Source organism: Chiloscyllium plagiosum, unplaced genomic scaffold, assembly GCF_037043375.1.
Source record: "Chiloscyllium plagiosum isolate Xiang-an unplaced genomic scaffold, Cpla_swu_hap1 HiC_scaffold_42, whole genome shotgun sequence".
In the NCBI taxonomy this organism is placed as follows: domain Eukaryota; kingdom Metazoa; phylum Chordata; class Chondrichthyes; order Orectolobiformes; family Hemiscylliidae; genus Chiloscyllium; species Chiloscyllium plagiosum.
In genome coordinates, this window is record NW_028270180.1 from 24052629 (window position 1) to 24079261 (window position 26633).

At 41.9% G+C, this 26633-nt stretch overlaps 1 protein-coding gene across 3 annotated transcripts in view; it reads right to left on the reverse strand.

Annotated features, from left to right (window-relative positions):
* Positions 1–26633, reverse strand: part of sin3aa (SIN3 transcription regulator family member Aa) — a 126405-nt gene that overhangs the window by 98120 nt on the left and 1652 nt on the right. The window contains exon 2 of one of the 3 annotated variants that reach the window (XM_043680523.2): positions 22601–22748. The gene's annotated coding sequence lies outside the window, so the exon portion shown is untranslated. Of the gene's footprint in view, positions 1–6598; positions 6722–7684; positions 7797–22600; positions 22749–26633 lie in introns of those variants that run through there. The other 2 variants (XM_043680524.2, XM_043680526.2) reach the window with 2 other exon arrangements.

Sequence of the window (26633 nt, forward strand, 5' to 3'; positions counted from 1 at the left end):
CAGAGGCAGGAATGCACAAAATGGCACCTTGCAAACCATGATATTCCACCCAAATCTAACTTTTAAAAAGGGTTTCATCCTTATTGGCTTTATTGTTGGAAACTAAAATGCTGGAGTGCCCAAAAGGTTTTTGACAGACATGCATTCTAACTAGAGATGCTCGTCTGAGTGATTGAGTAACATGCCTTTTCTTGTACTGGTGAATTTCCTTTCCTCACCCCCATCTCTGTACCCTCTGATAATGTTTCCCTTAATTTCAAATAAGAGATGCAATCCCAAAAATCACAGATTAATTAGCAGAATTGTGTCTTACCAATAAACAAAAAGTAAACATGTTAATACATTTTCAAACTTCATTATAACACAAAGTATTTATACATAAACATACTACTGTAACTTTAAATTGGAACTTTGAATTATATGGGGTAACTTCCTAAGTCTACTGCACTCATCTACTTCATTCTCAGCAGTCAAGTTCTTATACTGTCATAAAAAATGTAATAAACACTTCAGTAATTACTAAAGAACACCATTGTAACTATTAGTACAACTTTTGATGCCGGTCATTCAGCAACAATATTCCTACAGCAAAAGTGACAATATTTCAATTTTGACAAACATCAAGACTATTAAAGTTTTAGAAATAACCTTAACAGTTTCTGTTTAAGGAGGCTGTTGAAATGCTTTATGCAGTTTTATTATGTTGGGTAGTTGTTTCACACTAAAATTTAGCTTTAGTGTCATCAAGTAATTTACCAGTTCATTATCAGCTAATCAAAGTTGAACGACAAGCTAACAGCAGAATAACAGAATGAAATACTGGATGAATACAGCCCTCAAAAAGCACAAACCTGAAGAGAGTCCAATGAGGTATAAACCCCTGCCATGTGCTTTCTTTGGATTGAATGGCAGTAATTCACCAGATTGACATACATTGCTCACTTTTTGAAGGAAGGTTTAAAGATGACCAAACAATATATACCACCTCAACTCAAATCCAGCTAACCCCTTTATAAATTTCGCCCGTCACGTTTTTAAAAATGTTTCAGTGCATGTTGCAAAGAGAATGGAACAGCATGGGTTTCACAAAGCCTAACTACAGAGTTCCACGTTGCACTTTTCTACTGCGCTTTGCTCTTTTTAAGACAACCCTTAAATTAGTATTTCAAAAACTCTTGTGTTATATCATTGGAGGAATCCTAAGATAGGATTTTAGAGTGTCATGCTCAGAGGAATAACAGCAGCCAAGTGAGTGAGGGCTAACAGCTTCAAGCCTTTAAATAGCTGTTTTTTTCAACTGGCATACTGCAGTGCTCTCATAAGCACAAGTGCTGCTGCAAAATACTATAAGTGCGTAAAAAAAAAATGTTTAAGTTTTATTTTGAGGAATCCTGCCTTTTCCATCAACTTCCCCCAACTCTCAACTCCAATTTGCCGACCTTGCCACATACCCTCCCCACCCCCAATCAAGAACTAAAACTAACCCATTCCATTCCTCAAGTCTGCCCAATGGATCTTCTGTACCTGCAAATTTACACTCTGGAGTCATATGAAGTCTGATGCATTAAAATTGGGTAGTACTGGGTAAAGGTTTGGGAAGCAGAGCCTTAAAAACTCTCTATTTGACCAAACCTTTAATCATCTGATCTAATATATTATACCAACATGGATCAGCATTTTATAATGCCACAGAGAAGCATTTTCTTCCTGAGGGACATTTTATTACATTATTGATGCTATATAAATGTAACATGCTGTTGTAAACTTCTCCACACATACATTGCAAAGGTCTGCGATGTGGCGGGATAGAAATAAGAGGTACTAAGAGAAGAATAATTTATTTTCTTTTTGTTCAATCGGATTCATGTAAAGGGCATAATCAGAACGGTGCTCATGGTCCAAGTAATTGAACTCCAAAATTTTCATGCCATGCCATTTCTGTGGTCAGGGTTGCAGCAAATATATTACCTGGTAAATTCACAGTTGATATTATTGTGCATCTGTGATCAACTGACAAGTGAATGGAGAGAAACAGGCCTTAAAGTGAACCAACTCTGAAATAGTGACATTGATCAGATGTCAATAAACTTCATGTGGCCTCCAGACCACTGCAGCCAAGGGAAAAGTACTCCAAAATATGAAAAAGTAACACCACTTCACTGAAAACGTTGGCTCAGCATCAAAATTAATGATAACAGTTGATGGTTATAGAGGTCTGTGGAGTGTATGCCTTAGCACAGCAGTGTGCAATATATTAGCCACGTGTGGTTAATTAGGAATACAGATGTTGCTGATTGTATTTCCTAAATAAAAAATGAGTCACAGATACCAATACCAGGCAGATATTTGATTCTTAGATTTAACCTTTTTATGCAATTACTGCTAAAATCAGTAAGACAAAAAGCAAAATGTTCAAAACATTTCTGACTCTTCATTGTTAAATAAGCACACAGATACATGGAGAATATCTGCATGAGAATACATTCAAAGCACTTTTAGAATCGCCAGTATAGTGCTGAAATAGCTGCATAACTGCCACATTATTGATACTGCAGTCCACATGGAGAATGGAAAACTACAACCCCAAGGATTGCCTGCTTTTCCAAATATTCCACAGGTAAAATGTAAATCTGAAGTTTAAACAGTAAGCACACACACATGAATTAGAAGTAAATGTGAAGCCACTCAACAGGATCATAGGTGATCTGATTACACCACATTCCTCCATACTCTGGATAACCTTGTTTATGAAGAATATATCTACCACTGCTTTAACAATATTCAAATGTTCTGCTTCTACCTCCTTACAAACGAAGTTCCAAAGATTCACCACCCATTATGAGATAAAAAACTCTACTCATCTGTCTTAAATGGGCAATCCTTTATTTTTTAAAACTGTAACCTCTAGATCTAAGTTCTGCCACAAGAGAAAACACTCTTTCTACATTGTCCACACCCCTCAGGATCTTATATGTTTCAATCAAATCACCTCTTACTATTCTAAACTCCAACATACCAGTTACCCAAACAAAAATGCAGCAGGAAGGCAGAAGTCAGTAACATGGCTCTGATAGTCCTGCACATCTACGTAACCAAGTATCGGCACTCTAAGTGTCAACTAAACTTTATAATCTGCATATTAGGTTCCACCCACTGCCTGTTGCATGACTCGTTTCATCAGCTGTCACAACAAAAACTTTAAGTGGGCCTAGACACAAGAAACTTCCGTCATTTACATCATAAGTTTCCACATTACCAACCACATAACAATGTATTTCCCTGACTATTATTTACAATCAAAGAACCTCACTAAAATAACTATCTTTTAATATAATTTAATCAGACACAGTTACTAGCTGAGGAAACTTGAAAGTTAGTTACTTTGTATTCTTTTGTTCAATACTTAGTAACTTCTCCAAGCAGGTTTGTGCAAACAGGTAATGTAATACAAACAATGCATGACAATACTCTCGTTTCCCAGACAGAAAGCCTGAATATTTTATATCCTTTCTCGAGATTGCACTGGGAAAACTCACAAAAATAAGCAGCTAACCAGCACTACACTGGTAACGTCAATCAAGACGTTGTGGCATATCTGTTGTTGAGAATGAGATTGCCCTTCTGTTACAGTAGGTGTCCTTCTAAAAGACATTTCTAAATCAAAACACATTTGAACTTTAGTCTGCATAACTTGTAATACACTGGTTCAGAGACATCACATATTGAGAATGGAAAGGCAGAAATTTGCTCTACTCCCTTTGCACAAAAATTCATCCAAATGCAAAAGGAGAAACACGTTAAATTTTGTTTATAGTCACCATCATTTTTCAATAATATGGTTGCCAGAATATTAAACAATAAACTGTGATACTCCTACATTAAAATGAGACACATAAAAACACACCATTCACTATGGATATGGATCAAAGATTAGATGACAAAACTATACTCTATGGCACAAAAGTAAAACAAGTTGACAAATTCAACATGGCATTCTCAGCCTTTCAAAGATAAATGGCAGTACTACAAGAATCAGTGAGACATCCTTCAGGGGTTTACTTTTCAGCTTCCTTTTACACCATATACAGTGACAGAAGGCAACAAAAGTGGTTTGTTGTAAAATTCTTCTGTTCATCAAAGGTCACAAAGTTGCATTTCGGGCAGGTAAAATAGAAACTGACGACTTGATGTTGAAACATAGGAAATTAGAAGTTGTTTGTAATCACAAACAGAGATGACCATTATATTCTCAAATCACCAGTCAATCCAATATATATATTAGACAGCACTGAACAGCTGCCATGATCTCAGTTTACTGTGTTAATCTGAATAGGAATCATTTCACACAAGTTTTTCTAAAGGTTTGGTGCTCACTGTTGGCATCATCTCATTATCACAACAAGTCTGTTAACTAAACCTTATATCGATAACTAAATGAAAAACATATGAAAAATCTTTATATAAAACAATTTTCTATGAAAGAAAAGTTCACATTCAATTCCAAAATAAGACACAAGTGGAAGCATTCAGCAATTATCTTTGAATTAATATACAATGTTGATCCCCAAATAAACAAAAACAGCACAATTTACACTTTTTAATCTCTGTAATCTCATCCAGACCCAGAACCCTTAAAGCTTCATTATTCATAACTTCTGGCCTCTTGAATACCCATGATTGTACACCTGTCCAACTCCCTTATCCTCCTAAAAAAAATTCCTTAAAACTTATTTTCTCAGCCTAGCTTTTGGTCGTCAGCCTTAATATGACGTTGTGACCCGGGGTCAATGCTTGTTTTACAATGATCCAGTGAAAGGACTGCTTAAATTGCATGAAAGGCACTATATAGATACAAGCTGTTGCTGCTTCTCCTCCTACCAAACATTTATCAGAGTAGTCCAGCTCCCTTTTCTTTTTCAAGCTTTAAACTGTACCATCTCAATGGCCATCCTTGCCTGACAAATCTATTTACTATAATCCCAGCCTCATTTGCAATGTCTATTAATTCTTCCACTCTTCGATGAAGTCTACAAATACAACATTTCACTAACCAATACACTTTAGTGCATTTGAATCTCCCAACTGACACATGAAGCTCCTCATATTAAACATACCAAATAGGTGTACAACACTGCATTATTCCATAAGTCCATAGAATTTAGAAAAACCTAGCTATAATCATAACTTGGAATGTGTAATTTAATGGACCTGAGGTGAACCCACATCAGCAACTCACCAGCACCAGAGATGATGCAGTGAATAACTATAAAACACAGCACAAGTAAACTTAAAAATCAAGCGCTGCTGTCCAATTTAGAGTTACTTCTTACACCATTACGGACCACACCATTCTGTAGTGACAGTTAAATACAAAATCAAGCTGGAAATCTATCTATGCATCAGGAGGAGACCATGAGGTCTGTAGATACTGGAGATCAGAGTTGAGAGTGTGTTGTGGAAAAGCACAGCAGGTCAGGCAGCATCCAACGAGCAGGAAAAGCGACGTTTCAGGCCGAAACTTTTCATCAGGCCTGCTGTGCTTTTCCAGCAACACATTCTCTTAACTCTGCATCAAACTGATCAGTACTGATTACTTTATGTTCCAATAGAGGTGTAAGGTGTTTACTGGAGGGTTAGATGGGCACACTGCCACATTGGCCATAAAGCTTAACACTTTGACTGAGGAACTTTAACAAATGGAAATAATGCCATCTTTTCTCCAGTTATTCTGAAAACAACAGATCTACTCATTGTATTGAGGGATGAAGTAGTTGCTGCAACTTTATGTTCAGCATCCAGATCCTTTCGTCCTGAATCTACTTCTTATTAATTCCGCCTTAAACTTCAGTCTTGCCCCCACCCTACAATCATTGCCCAGGATCCTCTGCACTACAGTCCACTCCACATATTCTTGTGTACAGCAATCCCAGATGCACACCGTTATTTCTCTTCTGTGTATTACTCAACTATTCTTACCTGAAGACATCTTATGTTTGTGTAGAAAGTTAATTAGATTACTGAGTTTTTACTTGTAATGTTCTATATTGAAGAATTTTCAAAAAGACCACAAAGGTGTTTCCTTAAACATCCTGAGAAACTGCAACTAGGAATACACTTGCATTTATAAGGTGCCTTTGATCGCATTTCAATGCAATGTGCAGCTAATAAATTGTGGACATTGTTCTAATTGAGAAAACTGTTAACTAGCTGCCATAAACAAACAGCAAGTTAAATGACCATACAAACCATTTTACTGTTTTTTGGTAGAGGCATAAATGTTGGCAAGAAAACTGGAGAGTGCTTCCCTGCTCTTGCTCAAATAAATTCTTCCTAATCTACTACCACTTGATGAAGGAGCGGCACTCTGAAAGCTAGTGCTTCCAAATAAACCTGTTGGGACTATAACAGGTGTTGTGCGATTTTTAACTTTGTCCACCCCAGTCACCCCTAATCTTTAACACTCAATGGAAGGGAGAAACGGGGGATCATTACTGGGCACTTTTACCTAGACCCGTCAGCATCTAAAAAAGGACAAAGTGGCAGTTCAGTTGGTGAACGTTTAGCTTGACTCATGAGAAACTCAGTCGCAAGGACGAACCTGTTTGCTGCGCGTCTTCTACCCTGATTTTCTGATTGCACTTTAGACTCTCCAAGAAGGCGCCGGGGCGCTTATTCTGTTCCACCTGAACCCCCAGACATCAGCCCCGTTCCTCACACGTCTCGCCCAGTTTTGACAATAACAAGTTTTATGAGGGGGTGAGCCCCAGAGTCAAGCCTCAGCCCCACAGTCAAATCTCTCTTTCCGTCCCGATTGCCGCTGGCCACCCTCAGCTCCTCCCCAAATCACTAGCCGTGCCCCTAAACGTATTCAGTCTCCACCCACCTCCCACCCGGCCTGGTTCAGATCCCTCCCTCGGTGCCCCGTCCACAAGCAGAGGACAGCAGCAGCAGCAGCCCCCCACCCTCCCCCGGTAAATCCACCCCACCTCCCCCCGGGCCAGGAAAGCACGGCCGTCCTCTGCACCCTCCCCCCCCCTGTGCAGGCTCCTCCTCGGATGCCCTCAGCGCCAATCCCCAGCTCGCCTCCGGCCCCTTTCTCTCCTCGGATGCCCTCAGAAAAGCCCGGCGATCCCTCCCCCCCCACCCCCCCCCAAAAACACACACACACACACCCCCCCCTCCATCCGTGCCCCTGGCCCCGGAAAGGCCCGCCCACCCTCCAATCCGTCCTTCAAAGGGGGGGGGGGGAATAGAGAGACACACACACACGGCCTGGGGAGGGAGAGAGGGGAGAGAGGGGAGAGAGGGGAGGGAGGGGAGGGAGGGGGGGGGCGGGTCCCCTTTCATCCACCTCCCTCTTCCCCCCTCCCCGATCGCCGCCCAAATCCAGACCCCCCCCCTCACCACCACCTCCAAGCCCACTCCGATCGGGCTCTCCCTTCTCTCAGAACGCGAACCCGAGGCGCCGATTGTTGTGCAGGCCGCGGCTCGGCTCGCCTCCCCTCCCCTCACACACCAAGCGAGCATCGCAGGCCAGCCCCCAGGGCGCCCGGCGGCGGCGGCGGCGAACACCTCAGCCCCGCTCTCACTCACTCACTCACTCACTCTCTGTGTCTCTCACACACACACAGCCCGCGCCTTTCACTCACCGCTCCCACCCCCCCGATGCAGTCGTCTCCCTCACCTCTGCCTCTCACACTCTCTGGGGAAGAAGCGGCACCGCCGCCGGGAGTAATCCCTCCGGCCCGGTGGAAGGGGGAAGGGGAAGGGGAGGGGGGGGAAGCTGTTGAATTAAAAAAAAAGCCCAAACAGCTCGGAGCAGAGGCCGTCTGTTCGTCCGCTCGCCGCCTGTCAATCAAACGGCGGGGGCCGCGGAAGGAAGTCCCGCCTCCTTGCCTCACCGCCATTGGCTCCCGCCCCGCCGAGGCCTGTCGCCCCGCCGTCTGCCCATTGGTCCGCGTCCGCCGTCAATCATCCAGCTGTCGACGGTAACCTGACAACCAGGTACCGCCCCCCTCCCACCAGCCCCGGGAGCCGGAAGTCCCAGCTCCCACGCCGCACGAGCGATTGGCTGGCGGTAGGCGCCCCCGCCCCCTCGGCCAGCTAGGTGTTTGATTGGAACCCAGAAACTGCCAACCACCGAGACGCCCACTCGCTGGGCCAATAAGCAATGCCCCACCGGCTGTCCCGCCCCCAACACCGTAGTGGTTGGTTAGTTCGCGTTATTTGAGGCGACTGCCACGCTTCTATTGGCTTTCCGCCAGTTCCATCATTGTGATGGACAGTTATTTGCCTTTAATAGCGGAAGTGCCACGACTGGTACTAGCTGTATTACAGGGTTACCATTTTCTACATTTGGAGCAAGCACTGCAGGTTTGCGTTCAGTTGTTGGTTTGTGGATATTTTTTCTTTTTGCTTTTCTACCTTCGCAGATTTTTTTTGGTCATGTTCCAAATGAGTCCCAAAAGATGATTAAAAACAAAGCTTCTTGCTAATCATTTGCTGGGTCAGGCCAGTGTTGTATCGTCTATGGTTTTTTTTAAACTTTATAACGATGTATTATAATCCTTAAACGAGACCTAGCGTGGTGGGCTTTCTTATCGGAACTATGAAATACGTGAATGATGTTTTTTTCCTATGTTATCTGACATTGTTAAACCAAATCACTAACACAAACATGTATATTTTAACTTTTCTTTCAAATTCTGGAAGGATGTATTAATAGGTGCTAATACAGTATTTTGTTTTCTCTTTACTGTTAAAAATAACTAACCTTTTTTTGTAACCTAGGAATGTAATTGAAGTCAAGCTAGCTGTTTTTATCCATATGAATAATCATATTTTAAAAATAGCATTGGAAAACAAGCAGGTCTGGTGGCATCTGTAGTGAGACATTGAGTTCTTGTTTTAAGTCCAGAGACTCTTTAGAATAGTCATTCATAATCCTGTAAAATTTACGAATGTCCTGAGGGATAGAGTTGGGTCATATCTTCGGGTAAAAGACTTTTCAGTTAATTATTTCAGTAAATCTCCCATCTAAGCTTTGTCTTGTTCCATCCTTTCAGCTAGTGAAAGTGTCCAAAATGCACCACCAAACCTAAAACTTTGTAGGTGGAAGCAGCTGAGCAGATTCTATACAGTGAGAACAGATCAGTCTTGCTCAAACTTGTATGGAACAACAAAATAACTATCTAAAATGTCTTTAAAGATCAAGGCCTATTGACAGGAATAAACTTCCTTTATTTGGTCACTTACTTCAGTCTCTCATTCAGTCTAAGTGGACTTGATTAGCATAACATTAAGCATGTAATGCTTCTAATCTACAATCAGATGTAGTTTAGTATCTCTAATATAAACCAGATAAACTAGTCTTATCCCTGCTATATTTGGTGTCAGTTAATGAATGTATGTGCCTCTGCCTTGGATGACCAGTAGATACATTGGGCAGTTGCAATTGTAAACTCTACCCTCCTATAGACAATAGGTGCAGGAGTAGGCCATTCTGCCCTTCGAGCCTGCACCACCATTCAATATGATCATGGCTGATCATCCTTAATCCGTATCCTGTTCCTGCCTTATCTCCATAACCCTTGATTCCACTATCCTTGAGACCTCTATCCAACTCTTTCTTAAATGAATCCAGAGACTTGGCCTCCACTGCCTTCTGGGGTAAACTTTAGAACTTTTACATCTTTAAATGCTGGTATGAAGCCTAAAATGGGAGTTGATGGTTGCTTAGATATGACTCCTGGGCAGTTCCCCTGGAGAAGGGAGGAGTATGCATAAGGGCATGAGTTAGGATCCAAGCCAAATTGGGTGGTTGTACTAAAATTTAAGCAGTGAATTGATTATATGGGCTTTTAACATGGGTGCAGCCTTAAATCTGAATTGTTCAGGAAGCAATTTCTAATCCCAGTCTGAGAAAGCTTGATAGGCAGCAATATTTTCCATCTTTCCTAATAAAGATGGGAAGTGGGCCAATAGAACCTTAAATCTAGAGACAACCAAAGAATGCAAAGGTTATTGAATGATTAGCTCAGGTGGAGGTGAAATAAGCATCCTTATTATGTTAATAGTCAAGAGCTCCAGTTGATTAAATAGGACAGCAAGAATCTCTGAGGCTGAGCCCAGATGCAAGTAGCATAAATCTGGAGCTGGGGTCAAAAATTGGCTCATGTAAAATGCCCCCTCCAAATCTTGCCTATTTGGAACTTTATCCAAAACTAACTTTACCTTTCCCCAATCCCACTGCTACTTTGCTAACTTTAACCCTTAGCTGTCCTCTTCTAAACTCTTTTTTTTGTCATCCAACTGGTCCTCATGCCTCAAAGTACTGTCAGGGAAGTATTCTTGATTTGGCTTGCAAGTGGATAAATAGCAAGTGAGTTTTCTTAAGGAGGATGAAGGAGGCCACTAGCACATTAAAAAATCAAATGTGGTAAAGGAGCAAAGGTCTGGAAGACACCTTTTACAGTTTTAAAAGGTAGTAGTGACATGTTACTAGAACCACAATGAGAGCTGACTCATAGAATGCAAAAGTGGGTAAGTGTTCCACTTGTGTAGAACCTTGGGTTATATTTAGAGTATTCTGGTTCTGGTCTTGAGATTTTCTGTAAGTATTAACAATCACTGTCAATAGTGAACATGGAATATTGATTTCTATCTTGCCAGAATAGAACTCAGCCATGAGTTAGGACTTTGGACAGGTCTTGAAGAAATCCACAAATTCAAGATGTTGAATTTAGTGAAAGAATGAGCTGCTAATGTGATAGGCTTTGAGTTCTTCAATCTCAAAGGTTAATTCAGCAACCTGAATCACCCACTATTGCAAATGTTTCATGCTCAGTTACCAATCCACTTGTCTTGCTAATATTATACCTTCAACACTGAGCTGTTTTCTGCAATAACCTTTTTGTGACACCTTTTTTATCTTACTGCAGAAATCATTTCCTTGCCACTTGAATTTTGACCATTCATGCATACTTTGACCCTGTGTGAAAGACCTTATAACAAAACTTTTTTTTGATAAACTCTTTTCAGTTTCAGATTTTCAAACTTGAAGATAAAATGAAAATGGTAGGGACAACACTGGCAATATCTAGATGATAGGGAGGTGTAACCCCTACATCCCACCCCAGTTCTTCAGATAAGAGACTTTTTTAGTTTCACCTGGATCCTAATGTCATGGAGTCAGTAGAAATGCCTGGCCTGCCGAAGAGGCCAGACAGGACATTTTAGACTTGCACAGAACTGACATAGTTCTTTGTGGATGTGTACAAAAACCCAACTTCAGACGTATTTACTGACAGCTCTTTGCACTTGCACAGTCTCCCCTCATGGTGAACTTGCCAAGCTGGGATATGGAGTAGAAAATGTGTTGCTGGAACAGCGCAGCAGGTCAGGCAGCATCCAGGGAACAGGAGAATCGACGTTTCGGGCATAAGCCCTTCAGGAATGAAGGGCTTATGCCCGAAACGCGATTCTCCTGTTCCCTGGATGCTGCCTGACCTGCGCTGTTCCAGCAACACATTTTCAGCTCTGATCTCCAGCATCTGCAGACCTCACTTTCTCCTGGGATATGGAGTAATTGTCTAACTCTTACTATGGGGGAAAATTGGGACCCACAGGTGTGATTTGTGTCTCTGAAAATAGCAGCTTAAGGGAATGACTGCATTGGATCTGTAGGAATGACAATGAGGCCCAGAAAATGAATGGCACCATAAGTCTTTGGCTTGCTTTAATCAATCGTGCTGAGCAAACACTTAGTCTGTCTTCCAGTTACTGAAAACAAATGCTTACCTCTAACTTGTGTTGAGAGCTTCACCCTAAACTTCTCTTTAGCAATGTAAAAGATTTAATAATTAAGCAATCCATTGGTAGGCCACTGACCCAGGAATTGCTCTTGCTAGTTCAAATTGTTTAGATGTCTTTACTCACTTCCATTTTAGTCAGAAATTAAATGTGACAGTCATATTTATCTTGCTGCTTCTACATACCTAAAATGCCATAAGACTTGGAAGCAAAGTCTGCTTTCCTGTTCCGAGATCCTGGCTGATCTGATAATCCTCAACTTCACTTGTCTTTCCATAACTTTCCTTCCTGGTTAAGTATCTATCTTAGTCCTGAATATATTTAATGACTAGAGTTTGCTTGCTGTAGTGAAATGTAGCTTTTATATGTTGAACATGTATGCTCCTCATGATGCATGAGGACAATCATGTGCTGTAGCTTTGTGCAGTCTCTCCACTTAAATGAAACTCAGCTCCTTGATTCTTCATGATCAAAACCTTACTTTTCCCCACACTGTTCCATTTGCCAAATGTTAGTCTAATTAACATCTCAATCTCTCTACAAACTGTCATCCTCACCATTTGCCTTTCACCTATTGTAACTTGCAAAATTGTCCATAGTACATGTTCCTCAAAGCCATCTGTGCTGTAAATAGTTATGGCCCAGCACTGATCCCTGTGGCACACAATTAGTAACAGGTTGCTATCCTGAAAAGCTCCTTTTATCCAAGCTCTTGAGTTAACTAATTCTCTATCCATGCTAATATCTACCTCCAAAATGGGCTCTTTAGTCTGTGTGGTACATGATCAAATGTCTCCTGGAATTCAAATATTGCATGCACTTCTTTCTTTTACTACCAAAATTTCAGGCTTCCTCTTGAAGCCATACTGACTTTGCTTGATTACTGTTCTTCTAAATAGTCTAATACATCCCCTATAATCTCCTCCCAATAACAAGATAAGCTAACTAGCCAGATTTCCTTTTTCATGTTTCCTTGTGAATAAAGAAGTTACTAGATGACTGGAAAATTGCTAGTGCATTCTTCCAGAATCAAAATATCCTTGAATTTACCACAGCATCCACTACATTCATGGTGACTTTTAATATCTCAGGTGCAAGGAATATTTTGATCTTTAACCCCCACATTCTAGACTAAGGCTACATCCTTGCTGTGATAAATCAAGATTTGCAAACTATACATTTGCTATTCCTCAACTGTTGTTTGAGTGTTAGCATCTCCCATTCTTGAGTTTTCTTTCCTGTCTCAACCTGCCATTAATCTGTTTCTCAAGTGACCATGTTAAAACTATCCTAATATCCCAGTTGTCTCCTGGCACATCTTGTCAATTCCCAAATGTTCCCCTATCTCTTCTCACCCAGTTTTTTAGTAGCTGAGCCTTCAGCCATGCATGTACCTTTTAGATCCTCACTTCTCTATTAAAAGCTGCTTTTAGTTTATGCCTCATCCTCCCCTAGTGACTCTATCCACATCAAAATATCAATCTTTCACCTGCTTTCAGTTATACATGACCCTCCGAAGGAGCAGGTCAGAGGCTGGGAAATATGAAGTAATTCCATTCCTAATTTCCCTAAAGTCTGTCCACCACTTACAAAGCATAAGTAAGCTATCTATGGAGTAGCTAAGTATGTCTATAGCAAAACCAATATCTATGAAACACAATTGAAACAGGCTACTGGAGGCTGACAGCCCACTGTACTTTAAACATGCCATGAGTGGTGAGTGCATGGCATGCACTGCCAGTAGTGGTAGTCAGATACATTAGGGACATTTAAGTCTATCTTAGGCACATGGGTGACTGCAAAATGTAGTATGTAGGTTAGTTTCATCTTGGATTAGGATAAAAGGTTAGTACAACACTGGAGGGCTGAAAAACAGTACAGGTCCTATATTCTGTATCAGCAGTGCTTCAGTCAGGATGACAAGCCTTTAACATAGGCTGTCTATTAGCAAAGATGAGCTAGTCATTAAAAAAAATTAAGAAACCCCCTGAGTGCATTTCAAGAAGATCACAACTTGAGTGGGAGATGAACATAACTACTCTTTAGTTGACTTAAATACCTTAACTGGCTGAGATCTAATGCTATACCAGTAGTGAGAGCTTCATTAACTCTGCTGTAATCTTAACTCTAATTCATAGAATTAATATCCAAAATTATGCAAACATTTCCAAATTAACCATTCCTGCTTGGAGCAGGACAAGGATCAAACTCACTGCCAAATCCTATCTTGAACCACAACACTGTTGGGAACACCAATTATGCAAACTAAGTTTACATGATCACATCAAGTGAATTACTGGATTAAATGGCTGCAGCACAAACACTTCAGTTTAATTGATCCAAAACAATCAAGTCTGAGTGTCACAGCCATGTTTTATTTTGCAAAAGTAAAAATCAAGATATAATGCTTAAATCCCTGTCCATTTGGCCAAGCACCTGAAACCAGCCACAGCAGCTATATTGGACTAAAATTATCCTTTCACTCTAAAACTGCCAGACCTGTTGCATTTCTCCAATACTTTGAGCCATACAGGGGAAAATTAGATTTTGTCAATCTTAATAATACTCCTGTGAATATTGTGAAACTTGCTATACAGATGAAAGTTTAAGACTGTCCACTGAACAGGCTGTCTGTGACCTGCTGAGACAAGGCACTGTCTACTGGCCAGCTGTCTCCATCCAGCAGAAGGATCCAAGTGACTTTGTTAAACAAGAGGGCTGAACATCTGCTTGCACTCCATTAAAGATGCTGTCTGGAGCTTAGACACTGCAATGCCTTTTGCATTCCATGCCCTTGTCCCCTTTGAAGATGGACAATTTTTGGGAGGGGTGAAGAAAAATGAGTAGGTAAGAAATTGACAAAACAAAAATTGAGTTGACAACCTGTCTTTACACTTGCTGTGCCTCAAACTTGGTCAACAACTGGCTGGTTACCTTATGTTCCCTTGGAGTCAAGAGTATAAAATTTAAAAGCCTTTACACATGGTTACAGACCAGAATAATTGAAATGCAGAATAAACTCTCAGCAACAAGTCAACTTGCTGTGACAACTAATCATGTATAAACAGCCATTTAAATATCTCACTTCAGAATGAGACTGAAGGGATAAAATGAATGATCCATCAGAATGTCAAATGTTTCATTCAACATTACATGTTGGGGCTTGGCAGGCTTAGAGTTTCCAGTGGTCATATCCCTACCTGAGTTAGGAGACCCAGGTTACTGCCCCTGAGGTCCCTGGACATGTTACTTGATAAGTGGGGAAAAAATACAAGGAATACTCTAGTTTCATAACTTTGTTGACCATCTCCCAAAGCTATGAATTTAAGTGTTTTAGCATCACATGAAAATTAACTATCCTAGTTGACAGTCCTGAAATTAGATGACCAGTTTTTTCTACTAAGAATACTTGTTGAGTTGAACAGAAGAATGTGAAAGGCAACATAGGGTTATCCTGAAGTTCTCTTAAATAGACTTGGCAAGTGCAAGAAATAACTTTCAAGTCTGCCTTTTAAGAAGCAGGATGGAAGTACACGAGTATGTAGAGCAGGCTAAAGGGACTGAATTGTCTACTATTACTCCAACCTAGATCTTGTTCTAAGTAGCCAATTATAAAGTGCAGTTGTAACCACATCCTGCAATCTGGCAGCTGTTGCTTTGATTTGCTCAGGCAAGAACAGCAGAAGTAATTTCTGTTGAATGGATAAATATGAGCTAGTACACCTAGAGAATTTTTAATGATACTACTTGGTCTACTTGAACATCCTATAGTTATGTAGTACCCCTCTTACCAGGTTTGATTATGAAGTGACACTTGAACCCAAAACTTTTAACTGGAGCAAGAATGGTCCCAGCATCCACTTCTAGTTGGTAAAATTAGAACACTTAAAAGCCATCTGGATGTGTATAAGAATGAGCGTTTGGAGAGATAAGCCAAATGCTGGCAAGTGGGACTAGATTAACTTAAAATAGCTAGTTAGCATGGACAAGTTGGACTGAAGGGACTGTTTCCTTGCTGTATGACTGACTCTGCTGAGCCATGCTGTCACTTGCAAGATTCCAATTGCAGCTAACTCCTTTCCTGAAGATTAGAAGGATTTAACCAATTCCGACCCTGATTCTACAGCTCATGTAATAGATGAGCTTGATTTGGAAGGGCAAAACTTGTTCTAAGCCATTTTAACTAAAGACTCGCATCAGCTCTCAAACATTAATGTTTTTTAAACTGGTATTTTCGAATCCCTCACCCTTTCAGTAATCTCCCCTCTCCCCATAAATTTCAAATACCTGACTCTCCTAAAGCCTCTTGAGCATTCTTTCATCACTCAAACAACAAAACTCAATGCTGATTTCTTAAGGCTGTAAAGTGCCTAATTGGAATGAGGTGCTGCACCTCTACCTTGTTTCCCTGAATTACTGGAACACTTTTTTTTTTGAGGTGCTGAAGTAAAAGGTAACAGTTGGAAATCTGGTATGTTTGTGGACTAAGTAGATGACTCAAGGTGCTTTACAAAACAATGTGCATATGGTCTTCAAGCAACACAAGTGTAATAACGTCAGAAGTAAATCATTTCATCTAGAAACCATTTCTAGATCGTGAAAATGCAAATATTGCATCCTTTGTAACTGTGACCAGATCCTGTGGGAAGGGATGAGTTGAGTGCTGAGAATTTCCCCTTTGTTTTTACTTCCATTAAAAAAAAATGACTGCAGATGCTGGAAACCAGATTCTGGATTAGTGGTGCTGGAAAAGCACGCAGTTGAGGCAGCATCTGAGGAGCAATAAAATTGACATTTCGGGCAAAACCCCTTCATCAGGAATGGGCTTTTGCCTGAAATGTCTTTTTTCTTTACTGCTCCTCAGGTGCTGCCTGAACTGCTGTGCTTTTCCAGCACCACTAATCCAGCCCTGGTTATGGAGGGAACGAGGTCTTTGGAATGTTGGGGAGATGTATTCAGCAGAAAATGAGAATATTCTTTGTAACAATGCTGGAGTAATTCTGGCAGTGTCTGTAGGGAAAACACTAAACATGGAGTCTAGTCTGACTCTTCAGAACTGTTCTCGAGTGACTAGTTTTTCAAGCAGCAGAGGAACAAGGTAACAGATGGAAGAGGTCCAGTGCAAAAGATACAGGGCTTGATAATGGTGAATGAGATTATAAAATGGATGTGAATTATGTTTTTTTTTTAAAGGGGAGAATGGGTCCTCGAAGAGCAAAATAAAGAGAAACAAGATTGTAAAGCCTTAATGGCAAGCAACTGGGGGTCAGGGTTATTCCTGTGGCCAGAAGTTGCTCCTCAAAGCAGTCACCTCAGTTTAGTTTTGCCAATGATCCCTTGAATGTGTACTCTTGACCTTATGACATGTTTCCAATTTTATTTTCAGGCCACAACCCTGCATCTAAACTACATTGTTCAGACAAAGCTACAGTTAAATGTTAATACCCTAATTGGCCAAATGAGTTTGGTGCCCAGTTAAAGGACACAAAGCACCCTCTGGGAGATGGGAGCTGCCCGTCTGGTGCTAGGGACAAGAAGCTGTTATGTGGGAGCCTGTTGTTGCCCTGCTAAGGAAAGCAGGCAATTTGTGAAGAAGCCAGCAAGATAATGCCACTTGGCACTGAATGCCAAGTCAAGTTGCAATACTCAAATCAGCCCCCTTTTATTTTCATCAAATCTAAATCTTGCTACAAGGTGACCCAGAAGTACAATGTGCAGCAGACTTAAATTGGTAAAATCAAAGTGAATGGATTTCCACTTCCCTTACCCCACCCATTGCACTTTAAAATGTCCCAGACTTCAATTTGAGCAGTCTGCATCTTAACTGATCTATATCCCTTACCTACATGCCTTAATTCAAAAAAGTGATCTATAGTTTTCAGGGATAATGGTTGGTTTCTACTGCCCCTTTTTTTTTTTTGTCTGGAAAAGTTGCTTCCCACTTATTATCCTGAACAGCTTCGAAAGCTGATGTACTCTTTTTCAAACAGGCAGTTTTTGTTCATGTATCACTGAAGCACTGGAAACATTTCCTGTAGATTTATCTCGCAGGACATTAAAGCTGAATGGCTGGTGGGCACTCTTTTGTAAGACTCTTGCTCCAGAACAAGCTGCACTTTGGGTCTGCCTCCATAAAAAACCTGTTCACTTGTGTTCCTGTTTAGATGCAAGTATCAAGTTTGAGAGTCAGCAAATCTAAATGAACAGATGTGTCAACAGTGTATTTGAGGTAGAGACTGATGTTGGCAGTGCAGCCAGAGGAAAGCCACCAGTTTTCAGATGGGGTTCTATCGAGAGCTTCTAAAAATACAGGTAAGGATGAGGACATCGTTACCAAAGTTGTCCATCATGACTTCACCTTGATGGTGATTGGCTGCTTGCTTAAGATCAGTCTGTGGTGAAGGTGATAACATGGCATTTTATACCCATGTCAGGATGGGATGACCTAGAAGGTAACTAGTGGTTGGTATTCCTATTGCCCTTAACAAGTGGTTTTGGCTGTTCCAGCCAGGTTGGTAACTAAAGGGTTTGGTGTGTCCAAGGGAAAACTGAATTGGATTTTCTCAACTTTCTCATCACTGACTCATTCCAAAGATGTGCAGGTTCGGGTGAATTGGCCATGCTAAATTGCCCATAGTGTCCATGGATGTGTAGGTTAGGTGCATGAGTCAGGGGTAAATGTAGGGGAATGGGTCTGGGTGGGAGACTTTTCAGAGGGTTAGTGTGGACTTGTTGGGCCAAATGGCCTGTTTCCAAACTATAGGGATTCTATTGAAAGTATTGCTGACTTTCAGGATGCTGAATGTTTTCTAATACTTGTATCTAGAATGACTGCTCTATCTACAGAAGCAATCTAAATGTTTCCCTTGTAATCCTATCCAGTCACTATCACAGCTGTGGAGCTGCATTGATTTTGCACTCCTGGAAATTCAGCACTGACTGAGATTGTGTAAGAAAAGACTGCTTATGACCTCCAGCATGTCCCAAGAACTTCAGTCAACAACATCTTTAATCTTTCTTTCACTACTAATTTGTGCACACAAGCACCCACAAGCTACTTGGAAGCCATGTTTTCATAATTGATTGGATGCAGTAGTAATTCAGATGTTGTGCTATTGCACAAATTTCCATGCAGAAAATGGCCATTGTAGAAATAGTCTGCAGTCAGATTTGATATCTGAGCTCCCACCACTTGCAGGAGAATCAGCATTCACTTCAGAAATCAGCCTAATTGCAATACAGTACACTCAATTATAGCCTCACATTAATACTGACCCCCAAGTGCCCAAATGCAAGTATTTTCAGTCTGAGTGAATGGAAATAAAGCCCCAGCATATCACCTGAGGGGTTCTTGCAGGTGAGTGTAAGAGACTTTGATCCTGATGTGGGCATTTTCAAACACTTCCCCAGAGGAGTTAGTTTCTACTAAATGTTACTGAAACTTTCCATTTGAAATCTAATGGAGAGAAAGATGGAAAGTATTGCTTTTGTTGGTATCTGAACTTGGCTGTCACTTCTCTGACCTGTATTTTAATGTGGAATGACATCTTTGCAAGAGGACCTGGTGTTCAATCTGGCATAAGCTCTTGCTGGTTAGAGGAGCCTAGCATTGGTACCTCCTTGGGTTAAAAACCAACCACAATCTGTATCCATTTCCTTTGAATGTAGGAAAGGGAAGGTGTGGAGCAAATATTGATCCCTCAGTCTTGCAAGACCCTTTCTGCAACAGAGGGTAAGGGAGAACTCCAATTAGGGAAAAATATTTTCCTTTTTTAAAGGGGTAAGTGACACAGATTTGAAGGAGTATGAGGCTGCACAGATGAAATGGGTTGGAACTACAGAGGAATGCGTAACAAGGAGTAAAATTTTAAATTTTGCTCACTGCACTCTGGATGGTTTAGCTCTTTTGGAACACTGGTAGTGTTTGTCTCTGGGTCAGAAGATCCAGGTCCCAGTTCAAGTCCTGTGCTCCAAGCTTTGTCAAAACATTTTAAAGTTGCATATGTAGTCCTTGAACACAATAGTCTTGCTACTTCTGGGTCTTTGGTTCAAGTTGCATCTGCCACAGGTGTTTGAACAAGCTGATTTTAAAATATTGTGGGATAAGTTGTGACTATCGAATTCTGAACAAGGAAAGGATAGTTCTGTTTCACCATTGGGCTTGTATCTGAATTGACACTAACTTGAGTAAATGTCCACTTGTTTTGCCACCAAGCAAGAACCAGGTAGCCAGCAAGTGTGGTAACTTTTTTTGATAGAGGTAATGGATGAGCGATCAGATTTCTTTCATAGTAATGAGGCAAAATGCAGGCAAATAAAGTTTCAAATATGATAGGAAGACACAAAAGTAACAGCCAGACAAAAACACCCTGCTTGTAGGTTAGTTTAGCTGTAATTCTGAATGGGATTGAAGCTGTTTTTGCCTGGATCTTCCTGATGTTCTGGTTCATCTACCCTTTTTTTTAAACATGAGGGTAGTAATTATTTTATTTGGTTTAGTCCTTACTGTGGAGAAGGATATGGAAGAGAACATGGGGAAATTGAGCAAAAGTTTGAAAAACCACCATTATTAGAGGTGCTGGATGCTTCCACTTAAGGTGGATAAATCCCTGGGACCTGATCAAGTGTACTCCAACTGTGTGGGAAGTGATTGCTGGCCCCTGATGGAGATCTTTGTATCATTTGCTACAGGTGAGGCACCAACAGACTGGAGGCTGGCTAATATGGTACCACTTCAGTGGTAAGGAAAAGCTAGGGAACTGTAGACTGAGTCTGATATGGTGAACAAGTTGAAGGGAATTCAAGGATAGGATTTCCACCTTTTTTTCGAAAGGCACAGACTGACTTGGGGATAGTCAACATGGCTTTGTGGGGAAATTCTCTCCAACTTTATTTCTTCAGTAACATAATTTAGGGCAGAGTGGATATGATCTGTGGACTTCAGTAAGGCATTCAAAGTTCCTCATAGTAGACCAGTTAATGAGCTTAAATAACATGGAATACAGGGAGAACTTGTTATTTAAATACAGAACTGGCTCAAGATAGACAGTGGTGGCAGGTTGCTTTTCAGACTAGAGGCCTGTGACTAGTGTTAATTAGATTAGATTACATTAGTGTGGAAACAGGCCCTTCGGCCCAACAAGTCCACACCGACCCGCCAAAGCGAAACCCACCCATACCCCTACATTTACCCCTTACCTAACACTACAGGCAATTTAGTATGGCCAATTCACCTGACCTGCACATCTTTGGACTGTGGGAGGAAACCGGAGCACCCGGAGGAAACCCACACAGACACGGGGAGAATGTGCAAACTCCACACAGTCAGTCGCCTGAGTCGGGAATTGAACCCGGGTCTCTGGTGCTGTGAGGCAGCAGTGCTAACCACTGTGCCACCGTGCCACCCACGGTGTCATAAGGATCAGTGCTGGGTCCACTTTTTTGGTCAATTGTCTGACTTTGTGAACATAGAAGGTATAGTTAGTAAGTTTGCAGATGACTCCAAAATTGGAGTAGTGGACAGCAAGGAAGGCTACCTCAGTACAATAGGACCTTGATCAGATGCTCCAATGGGTGGAGGAGTGGCAGATGGAGTTTAGCTAAATTGAGGTGCTGCCTTGAAAGGCACATCAAGACAGGACTTAGACACTTTAAGGTCCTAGGGAGTGTTGCTGAACAAAGAGCTTGGAATGCAGGTTCATAGTTACTTGAAAGTGGAGTCACAGGTAGGCAGTGAAGGTGTATGCCTTGTTAAAGAATTGACATGAGTTGAGCAGTCATATTGCAGCTGTACAGAACACTAGTTAGGCCACTTTTGGAATACTGTCCAATTCTGGTCTCTCAGTTAAAGGATGTTGTGGAATGTGAAAGGGTTCAGAAAAGATTTGACAAAGATGTTGACAGGGTTAGAGGGCCCAAGCTGTAGGGAGTCTGAATAGACTGGGCCTATTTTCCTTGGTGTGAGGTGAGACTGAAGGGTGACTTAGGTTTACAAAATCATGAGGCACAGTAGGGCAATTCAAAACTAGAGGCCATGAGTTAAGGATAAGGGGAAAGATTCTTGGGTTCATTTTAAGAGGCAACATTTTCATGCAGAGGGTGGTGCGTGTATGGAATGAGCTGCCAGAGGAAGTGCAGGCTGGTACAATTACAGCACTTAATACCCATTTAGATGGGTATAGGAAGGGTTGAGGGATATGGGTCAAGTGCTGGCAAATGGGACTAATTTATCATCCATATAGCATGGACAAGTTGAACTGAAGTCTGTTTCCATGCTGTACATCTCTGGCAAATAGCCAGAACTACATGGGGATGGTGCTTGTGATAGACAGACAGGTCACTGAATTTTGAAATTCAAGTGTATAAGTAGTAAACAATCCTGAATCAGCAAAAGAGCCAAGAAATATTTGGGAGCTACATGGGGCAGGGTTTGAAGTGGAATCATGGGTAATTCCATTAAAGTGGACTTGGGAAATGATGGCCTGTGCAAAAGGACCCGATGGCTGCAATCTGATTATAGATGAATGTTTTGACTTGGATAGTCTGTGGACCTGTACATAGAAACCAGACAGCTCAATTGAGCCAGGTGAGAAAGCAAGATCTCCACTTTCAGACTGACTTTAGTGGTTGAGTACTAGGGTGGGATTTGAGATGGACATAACAGGCAGTGATGTTACAGGGGAACCAGCCTGAGACATGAGGGAGGAAAAAAGTAATCTGATCAACAACAAAGCAATACATAAACTTAAAGCCTGGGGAGCGGGGAAGAAAACAAAGCAAAAATTCTTACCTAGTTAGTCCCTCAATCTGTCAAAGATGGTCAGTGACTAGTCTTGTACAGGTGGGAGGTCCAATGTGTTAGGTGATCGCCTTTTCACAAAGCAACAGGACGCTTTCCTGGTGCCAATGATGTGTGGACAGGATCTTGGACACGGTCTCTGAAAAGCAGGATCTTGGCTTTAGAAGATCAGACTTTAGGCTTAGCTTTAGCACAAAGCTGCACTTCAAATTCTCAACATGGTGGGAGTGCTGATGTTACTTGAGCCAGTGACTTGGCTGACAAGGTGCTAAACAAGAATATTAAAATTCCATGAGATGGAATTCCTGGCTTGGCCACATTTTGCTGCTCGTCCTGAATTGCAGTGAAGGTAGTGGTGGACTGCCTTTTGACTGAACAAGAGTGCCTTGTTTTAAAGTGACCCCTATTCTACTTTCACAAGGAAACATCCAGTATATACCCACCTTTTTAAGGTCTTCTGAGAATCTTTCAATAAGAGAACCCCCATTCATTCAAACTCCAATGGATACAGATCTAACCCTAATCTCTCCCAATAATTCCCTCATCCTAGAAATCTGCCTAGTTTTAGATTAATGGTGTGGACTTCAAAAGTCATCTAATAGCACTTTCTACTCGAGAATTCTACAAACTAATCAAATCAGTGAATTTGTCTTAATGGTACAAATATTTTCAAACATCTTGTATGAAATATTTGAGGCCTTGATTTAACACCACATGGAAGTATCCCATACAACAATGCAGTCAGTGCTATGAAGCGGCCAGTCCTGGCTGAGTGCAGTGGCTCAGTGGTTAGCACTGCTACCTCCAGCAACTGGAGTTGGCACATGCTCTCTGGGTGCTTCAGTTTCCTCCCACAGTGCAAAGATGTGTAGGTCAGGTGGCTTGGCCATGCTAAATTACCCCAGTGTCCTGGGATGTGTAGGATGGTGATTATTCACTGTTCCCCCCCCCCATTCCAGGACCAATGGGCACCACAATGCCATCCAACAGAAGTTAAGATGTGTTTAACTCCACCCCACAATATCATTTGTAGGGGTTCCTGAGGACAGTATCATAAGCCTGAATATCTTTAACCACTTCAAGATTTCTTTCTATTTTAAGGGTGGAAGTGGAGAAGTTTGATTTCACAAGTTTTCAGGACTATATAGATTCTAAAGGAGTCAGTATCTACAACTGAGACCAGGATAAAATTCAGGTTTGGTGATAAGTGCTAAATGCTAACTTCCTACAATTTAACACAAACTGATCTAGCCATATTACTCAACCAGAGCACACTAGAGGCTGGAAATTCTGTAATGAGGAACTCGCCACCTGTCCGTGAGGCACAAGACAGGAATGTAATGGAATACTTGAGGTTCCAGGGTAGCTACTGTGCTTGAGGGACTGGACCCTGTGGATTTTTGTCCTGTTCTTGCAGAATGAGTGCAACTCTAACATGAGCCCAACACCACCCTAGGACAAGGGTGCCACCCATGGGCAGCACAGTGGTTAGCACTGGTGCCTCACAATACCAGAGACCTGCATTCAATTCCTGCCTCAGGCAACTATGTGTGGAGTTTGCACATTCTCCGTGTCTGTGTGGGTTTCCTCCGGGTGCTCAGGTTTCCTCCCACAGTCCAAAGATGTGCAGGTTAGGTGAACTGGCTATGCTAAATTGTCCATCGTGTCAAGTGTAGGGGAATGGGTTGTGGTGGGTTCTCTTCAGAGGGTTGGTGTGGACTTGTTTCTATACTGTAGGGAATCTAATCAAAACTCACTTGATAAGCATCCCTATTCACCATCTTTTTTGCAGTGGTGTAATACAACAACTCGAGATAAGGCTTATTTTGACAGCACCTTCCAAACCTCCAATCATACTACTGTGTAGGACAAGTATGAGAGACCATCACCCCCTGCACATTCCCTCCAAGACACTCTCCAGCCTGACTTGGAAATATTTTCCCATTCCTTCACTATCATTGGGCCTCCCAGAATATAGACTACAGTGGTTCAAGAAGGCAGCAAATCAAGGGCAACTCCTGTCTTCCCAGCCAGCAACACCACCTCTAATCAATAAGTGAATAAATGAGCTTACTTTACATTGCTTTATTGTAACTAGATCACGTCATTTACTAATTCAAATGGATTTATTGCTACCTCCTAATACAAACAGAAGCTACACGTAATACTCAGCAGATCTGGTATTATCGGTGGTGGGAGAAACAAAGCGAACAATTTCAAGTGCATGACTTCAAGCCTGGAGAATAGGAATTGGAGGAATTCAATTCAGGGCGGGGGTATCTTATCCATCAACGTGATGGATATCTTAAAGACAGGGGGGCAATTCTCTTACACAGGGTGGTTCGCATGTAGAATGAGCTCCGATGACGTGGGTGCGAGTACAGCTACAACATTTAAAAGACATTTCAGATAACTTCATGCATAGGGAAGGTTTGGTGAGATGAGCCAGGAGCAGCCAAGTGAGACTAGTTTGGGATTATGTTCAGTATGAACTCGTTGCACGGAAAGGTCTGTTTTTGTGCTTTGTGACTCTGCTGTCGAATCAGTTTTTTAGTGACACGATATTGAGAGACTGAATACGGATATTTCAAATGTAACTTTCCAAAATTAGGGTCCGAAATTTCTTGTCTTTACCCAGATTGCTTAAAGACTACTGTTTTTTTAAAAGTCAAAACTCCCCGTAGAGGCGTTACCTTTAGTAGGGACTCTCTTGCTCACCGCAACCTCAAATTAACTTCTGGTGAGTAAGAGGAATGACGTTAACCGAACCCTATTACTATTATTTATTTCTGAACGGCTTCTTAAATCTAATCTCCTCCTATTTTTAAACTTTGTTTTGGTATAAAGTGGTTAGCTGTGGGTGAAAGCTGTTTCTATCCCCCGAACTTTACAATTTCTCCAGGGCTGTTCGAGTGAACGATGAAAACAACGCAGTGGCTTCAGCAATATTGAACTTTACAAGGTGCCCTCCCCCTGCCTTACAATTCCCAAACAAGGTCACTTCTCAAGCAGCGTCAGATTGGACTCGAATCCTTTACGCTGTTTCTCTCTCCATGGAGACTGCCAGACCTGCTGAGCACTTTGTCTTTATTTAAGTCCATTTATGTTTTGATTTGGCAAACGTGTTTACAAATTTACGATTCTCGCCCTTAGAGGAATGAAGAGTCGAGTGTCAACTCCTGGATATTTTTGAGTTTAAAATATGGAGCCAATCCCAGAGCTGTGTTCTTGCACTTTGTTTTTTTTTAGAAAGTCTATCTCCTTTCTTCCGGAGACCTAGAACGCTCAGTAGCTGCGAGTCGTCCAGCTGTTCAGCCCTCTTGCTGCATATGTTTGTTTTCCCCTCTCCCTAATACAATTAAATAATATTCATCCCTGTAGGTCGAAAGTTCTCGGTTAACACCGTGAGAACGCTGGATTCGCAGGTTTTGGAGGGACAGAACACCAGAGAGTAAACACCGGAGCAAAAATAAATAAGATTGAAGGAAGGTTACAATTGGGTGACAAGCCTGGGCTCCACCCCTTTCCTGCCCTCAACTGGATACAGTCAACACTCTCTGGCCCGGGAGCTTTTCATTGGCCGATAGTGTTTTCACCTTTTGAATTTGTAACAAGAACCAGAACACGGCACAATTCGCCGAATACAGGCGGCCGAAACCCAGACACACACCAGTAGCTCCCCGGGGTGACTGAGCGAGGACTTCCATCTTTCCTGATTTGTTTCAGGCTGGAAGAAACTGGATTTCTTGCTGTAATTTCACTTTCAGGCGAGCGGGGAACCCAGTGAGTGACTGCGGGCACTCTCCCCGGGTGAGGGTGACAGTGGGCAGGGCACCTGTCTGTTTCCCCCGGGCTGTGTGTGATTCAGGTGAGGGTGACAGTGGGCAATATTCTCTCCTTCTCTCCCCACACATCTCCAGTGAGGGTGACCCCAGTGGGCACCCCCTCCCCTGGCCGGGATTAGGCTGACACTGGGTGGGACACCCCCAGGGGACTCCTGCCTGTGTACCCCCTCCCCTGGCCG